Below are 7,089 nucleotides of genomic sequence, written 5' to 3'. Positions count from 1 at the left end.
ACATCTTTTGAATCGCCAAGACTCTGCCTTGTGGAGGAAAAGACTTGTTTAAAGTGGCATCCTACACTGCTTCAATAAAGTGGATTCTCTGCGATGGATTCAGGTTTGACTTGGGAATGTCCACAGAAGATCCCAGATTGAAAATAGCGTTGCAGGTTCCCTGAACCCTTATTAGCCAGTTGTCTAGGGAAGGGTAGAAATTAACATTCTTTTATCATAAATTAGCTGACAATACTAACATTACCTACATGAATAATCTGAGGGTGAATTTTAAGTCGAAGTGGTAATATTGATAGTGGTCCTTTATCACCACTCTGACCCTAGTAAGATGTCCCTGAAAGTCCCAAATTACACAGAGGTTCTGGAGCCAGTTCAACTGGACTCAGTAACGGAAATAGACAAAATGCAAGACAAAACCCAGCTTTATCATCATCACAATAAAGCAGGGGCAAACATGGCATTCTTGGTGCTCTTTCCCATTAAATAAAAAAGAATGGTTTATATATTCAACATTTGTCATAACTGACTTACTGTAATCTTAGTTACCAAAACCCTACGGGTACGATGTTACAGGCTTGCCCTGCTCTCCCAGAGAAATGGGCTGTAATGCAAAACTCACCAGTGCATGGAAGGGTTGCTTACTACTTCCTCCCCCAAGGCCTGACTCATGCTTATACACAAGCGTAGTGGCTGAAACCATTCTCCACCCATAAAGCAGCACGTATAATGCACGTCGGGTCCATTTCGGAGTATAGCCTGAAGTTGCAAAAGTCTTTCACTGTCATTTCTGCAAGGGATTGGAGCCAGCAGTGTTGTCAGCTGTATACTTCTCAGGAGGGGCTTGAACTGGCCTGGGACATCATGCATTCCAAAGCTCACTCTGCGACCTCACTTGGCATGGGTGTTTCAGCTGTATGCCAGTCAGTAGGCCAGTCTCATTGCATTCAATGTGCCTGAAATAAACAAAAAGAAAACGCAGTATCAGAGTTGGTTACATGCCCGATTTATTTCTCTTCTCATTTCATCTATGAACCACTATGATCACTGTCCAAAGCCTTGCACTACTTCAAAATAAAGCACACAGCAATTCAACTATTCTCATATATACTTACTCATAAAGGAAGCAAAACAATACAAATGATCTAAACAAGACAACTGATGTGTCCTAACTCATATAAAACCATTCATGCACTGCATAAAAACACTCCCCACTATCATCATCAGCCGTTATCCAGGGGGCATCTAAAACAACCGAAACAGTCATAACTACATGCCTCCCCCGCCCCCCTTTTCTGTGTTTGAATAAGCTTTATTTGGCAGTAAATACCATGAAAACAGCTATACATATATAATATTACACCATAAAATACAATTAATTTTTAAGAAATACCAATCATCTTTACAAACCAACGCATGGATAAAACAGGAATAAAAGATATATTAATATCAAAGGGTTCATAAAAACAGGCCATAATAAATTTAACAGCCCATTCTTACAATATCAGTGTTGCTCTTCTTAGTCAGGACCTATGAAAGAATTTTACAACATAATAAACCTTGTTCACATGTGTTGAACTTTTACAATATACCATGGCCTCTCCCATCAGCAAAATACTCTTTAATCTGAAGAGGGGAATCAAATAATGCCTCCTAAAACCCTGGTATCCTGAACAGATATGTAAACTATGTTGTGTCATTTCCGCTGGATTGCCACAGACTTTACATTGCAGGTCTGGGAGACTCGTCCATTTTGCAGTGAATGCAGCCACCTTAAGAGTATTTGTACATAGTTGAAAATAACATTGCACACACATCTCCTGGGGTCGCACAATCCAAATAGGGCTCAAAGCAGACTGTTTTATCAATGAATAAGGTGCTCCAATTTTTAGAATGGCGCACGTCCTTTCATATTCTTTGTTATAGATTCACAGCCTTTTGTTTTAATTACATTCTTTGAGCCAGCTGGTAACCCCTCTAAACAGGCCCAAGAGTTTGGCAATTCAAGGTTCACCAGCCCAGTGCGTACGTGTTTGAGCCATGGCAGTGAACTCCATCCAGATACATTTGTACATTTATAAGCGTTTCCCTGTATTTTGCAAGTTCAGGCTTGCACCACAATCCGGTCCTAAATAGCAGTGGCTTACTAGCTGCTACTTCACACAGGGGCATAAGGTTACATTCCCAGCACAAACATTCCATCGGGGCTCCCTTCGATTGCATGAGTTAGTACATCAGCAACTGGTTGTCGGCCACCTTAATTTGATTGCACGGGTAATGACCCCACAACTCAGCTCAATATAAAGTTGCTGCCCAGCCCTGGATTTTATACAGTTTCAGGGCAGGGGAAATTACTCCTCTCCCATGTGTACTAAAAAAACATTGTATTCCACTACTATACTTTTCCAAGGTGGTCACAGCCTTAGTGCAATGAGCAGACCAGGATAGATATTCAGTGAACCTAACCCCTAAAAAATCATAAAAACAATACTTGCTCATCAATTAAAATCCTTACATTTATTTTCTAACAATGTTTGCGGCTAAACACCATTACCTTTCTTATCGCTCTATTGAGTTCCATGAAAAGTTCACTACACATCTTAATAAATGTGTTCAAGTTACGTCTAAAACCCATTGGGGTAGTTGATAGCAACACTGCATCATCTGCATAGAAAAGTGCAGGAAATTTATCAGACCCAAGTTTGGGGCGGGGGGATCGAGACCAGAAGCTAGCAATTCTTCAATTATCACATGTATGTACAAACAGAAAAGGAGGTGGGGGCAACACACACCCTTGTCGAACCCCCATCTCTACCGGAAAGGTTTCAGTGGTTTCACTAACCAATCCCCATCTTACTGAGGCTCCGTTATTGCTGTAAAGTGCTTTAATATTAGAAAGCGGTGGCCCGGGAATACCCTTAGCTTTCCGGACTGACCACAATTTACTATGTGAAATGCTATCAAATACAGCATAGATCTTGTTATTTTGCAGGAAAATGTATTTAGACAGAACTGCATACAGTCGAAGGCATTGGTCCACTGTGCCAATGCTGGACTGAAATACAGCCTGCAAATGGTTGATATGATTACCCTCTTGGACCCAACGCTGTAGTTGTGCCAAAAGCACCTTTGCATTAACCTTTCCCACTGTATCAAGTAGTGAGATTGGTCTATGATTATCAGGGTCCTTCTAATCCTCCTTCTTATACAAGGGGATGAGGTTTGCTTCACGCCATGACTGAGCGAAATCCCCAGTTCTTGAGACAAAGTCAAATACCTGTGTTAAAAGGGGAGCCTAAATGACTGGTTCATTTATTAACAGGCCAATCGGGATTCCATCTGGTGCTGGCGCTTTCCCACTAGCTAACCCATTCATGGCCTCTTCCACTTCAGTGTTTGAGAACATTATTAGTGGTGGTTCATTGCAATTCTCCCCAGTCACCTGTTGAGATTGTGCAATTAGTTCTGTCACTTTTTATACAATTTGCTAAAATGGTTGAACCATTCCACTGGTGAAATATGATTGGAGACGGGACCCACCGCCTTCACTTCAAATCCACTTACCAGCCTCCAAAAATTAACGTGGTCACCATTCACACTGCAGGACAATAGCTCATCCCATTTATACTTATTGTATTGGGACTTCTTAAGGGCTATCACCACTTTATAATTCACCTGATGCTGCCTCAGATGGGGTTTATCAATGACGATTCCATTTTTAAAATAGCTCATTAAAACCTGCTTGGATGACATGTAGTCTTCATCAAACCACCCTTAATTAGCCAGGTTATACTTCCTGATTTTGCTTGCAGGTTTCAGGAAATAGAACAGTTTCTTCACCATCTCTGTAAATAGGTCGCCCATATTAGGGACATGGGATCTGCTAAACAAATACCCATTATGTGTGAGTCAATATTTACATAAAGGTTCGGGAGGGTCTTACTCTGGTCTAGTGATGACCATTTGATCACCTGCTTTGCGTTACCTGTGACAGTAATCATGCTTCCACCCAATTCCTCCTTTTGTATTAGAATTCCCTCCCCACTCAGGAAAAGTACAGATTAATGGGAGGTGGTTATTCTCCGTACACTTGACCACTTCCATTTTGGTAACCATGTCCCTGTCAGCTGCACCGATCATGATGTAATCTATAGGGGATCTGCCTTGTAGTCCTACATAAGTTGTTACTGCAGGTTTGTCTGGGTGCACCCCCTCATTGCAGGACCACAACTCTGCCTCGCCCAATAACCTGGCAGCCTCAATCGTGCCTGGGAGGCATCTCCTTGGTCTGACTGACTCCAATTTGGGAATGCCAAGAGCTAAATCCTGGTCATCCCACTGCATGCAATTCTCCTATGGGCTCATATTGTACATTAAAATCCCCCATAGCTATAATAAAAGGTTGATGTTTGGTAATAGCCTGACTTTCCATGATCATACAGCACATTATCTTGAGACTTTCCATAGGTGTGCTCCGATCTGGCCTGTTAAAAATGTACATGTGCTTCCCATTCAGACGGGTTACCGCCAGGCACTGCAAATCAACTGAACTTGTCAAAGTTTTGACTGACAATTCTAATGCTGGGCAAATCAATATTGACAGCCCACCCTTAGGTCTGCCTCTAGGACCTTTTATTGCACCTACACAGAAGGAGCGGAACCCACCTAGTTCTATATTCTACACAGCCCATGTTTCCTGGAGGCAGATAATATCAAACCTGTGGATAAAGCAGACCCAATCTGAGTCCTGTATCAATTTGTGCATCCCTACCACATTTTACAAGAATACCCTCAGGTATTTGAAAAGGGGGGTTCTCTACCACTTGCAGTACCTGCAGGGACTATTGTACCACATTAGGGGGAGTTTTATTTGTCCAGGCCAGTCAGTCAATCTCATCCAACCCATCAACACTCTCAACCCTAATTCTTTGTGGCAGATTCAAGATAGTGGTGACACCAAGGATGAGATTGTTATTTGTTGGGGGTCTGGGGCAAAGGGTAATATTCGAAGTTGCTGGGGGACAGGATTTTAACTCAACCAGCCATAACCCCTCTGGGTTAGCCAGTGTTATCCAGATAAAAATCACATTTGCCTGTGGGCATTTTACCTCTTGCACAATAATGTCTTCCTGCATTACTGACTTTCGGCCACTTGCGTGCCTCAACCAGTCTATAGATTTATCAGCAACGCTTGGTCCTCAAAGCAAACTGCTTTTAATTGGGGATCATCATACATAAACACATTGTTTTTACTACACCTGTCATGTTCTGTTCGGCAGATCCGTTTCCCGGGAGGCACTTCAACATGGCCGCCGTGTCTGGCGATTATAGCACACGCAGCAGTCTAGATGTTCTTTCCCAGAACACATTGCAGCGCTCTGATGTCACATCCTCCCAAGCAGCTTATCAACAGGATCCTCCAGGAGTCCAGTGCGTTGCTACTCTCTTAGGAGTATACAAACGCTTCGTGAGTCAGTTTGTTAGTTTACCTCTGTGTTTCCTTATTTCTTATTCCTGACCTCGGCTGACACTCTCTCATCTCGTTACTTTTCCCTTTTTCTCTTGACTTCCAGACCGCTACAAAAACACGGGAAAATACTTGTCAGACTTTGGACGACTTTAACCACGCCCCTTTGGAGCGCGGTTCCAGCTCAGTTTCTCTTTGGTTCAGGAATACAGATCCTCGCCCTCCACGAGGTATTCCATACATCTTATATTCTTTCTTCTTTCATTAGCAGTCTAGGGAATCTAGTTATCGTTTTATTTTTCCTCTTCACGTTGTCATTTTAGCACGGATACCTACCGCAACATCCCAGGTCCACTGCCGAACTTCTTTGAGCAGTCTCCAGGAGACTACCTTTGTTTACGAACTGGTAGGCTTTATATTTTATGGTTGTTTCTACTATTGGTCGTGATCATTAGCTATTTCTCTCTCTCTACCCGTCCTTTTTTATTCTGCTATTTTCCTTAGCCCAGCAATTCAGTACTTCTGGGAACTCCAGGCTATCTCGCCCTTCCTCCACATCGATTTCTCCCTTTCTACTAATTGGGGGTAAGAATAAGAACTAAAGTTTCTAAGGGGATCTGACCTCTGATATACAAAGGAAATTATATTCTAATCTACTTTGTATTCCTCATTAGAACTTAATATCAATCGCTAAGGAGCTCCCAAACTCTGAAGGTGAAGTTTCAGCCCGCGTTGGAACATCCCGATGATACAACGTTCTCAAGCAGCTCTCCACAGGGTTTTTTCCCCTGTGAGGGTTTCCCTGGGCACCTCTCGGGGATCAAGCCTTTGAGCAGGACTCCGGAGGGGTTTTTCAGGGGAATTCCTAATATCTTCAGGGAGAGTCAGCGAGATCCATTCCAGGTACCCACCGGGCCATAGGACATTTCTCTTCGTCCATTCTGCCCAGGTAGGTGATTTTCTGTTTTCCTTCTCTATTGACCTGGAGCAATTGATATGTATATCTAACATTGTATATTTGCTGACAGTTAGCAACGCCCGAAAAGAAAGTAGTCAGAATCTCTGACTAGCTCCAAGTGATTAGAGTCGGTTTCAGAAACCCCTTAAAATGGATCCTCAACAGCAGCAGATCCAGCAGCTTATTGCTGCGGTACAGTCTTTAACGACTGAGGTGCAACAACTTAAGCAGGAGAATAATTCCCTCCGACAGCACCAACAACAGGCAGCTCAGCAGGTAGCTCAACAGGCTCTAGCCTCTCGCGTACCTCATTGTTCAGAGGTTCCGCCTGGACCATTACCAGGCGGTCAGTTCGATGGGAACCCTCATAAGGTCAAAGAATTCCTAGATTCTTGTTCCGTACAATTTACGTTCAAGGGGGCATTTTTTCATACCGATCGAGACCGTGTGGGTTACATGGTCTCACAAATGACAGGACCAGCCTTAGCCTGGGCAACCCCTTTGATTACTAGTAATAATCCCATTCTGGACTCTCATACTGCCTTTTGTAACAGTATTCGCACCATGTTCGGTCGACAAGAAATCCGGGTGGCCTCCCAAGAACATCTCCATGATTTCAAACAAGGAAATCTTGATATACTAACCTATATTACAAAATTTAAGCAGA

The 7,089-nt window shown here is 42.9% G+C and overlaps 1 long non-coding RNA gene across 1 annotated transcript in view; it reads right to left on the bottom strand.

Moving 5' to 3' along the window:
* Positions 1 to 404: 404 nt before the first annotated feature.
* The window catches only part of LOC138511568 (uncharacterized), a 46,761-nt gene continuing 40,076 nt past the window's right edge, over positions 405 to 7,089 (bottom strand). Inside the window, exon 2 of the long non-coding RNA XR_011280632.1 lies at positions 405 to 953. This is a non-coding gene — a long non-coding RNA (uncharacterized lncRNA). The remainder of the gene's footprint in view (positions 954 to 7,089) is intronic.

The sequence above is a fragment of the Ambystoma mexicanum genome, chromosome 6p (genome assembly GCF_040938575.1).
Source record: "Ambystoma mexicanum isolate Mex_15411 chromosome 6p, UKY_AmexF1_1, whole genome shotgun sequence".
Classification (NCBI taxonomy): domain Eukaryota; kingdom Metazoa; phylum Chordata; class Amphibia; order Caudata; family Ambystomatidae; genus Ambystoma; species Ambystoma mexicanum.
Note: the sequence above shows the minus strand (reverse complement) of the source record. Positions and strands in the feature narration are given on the sequence as shown.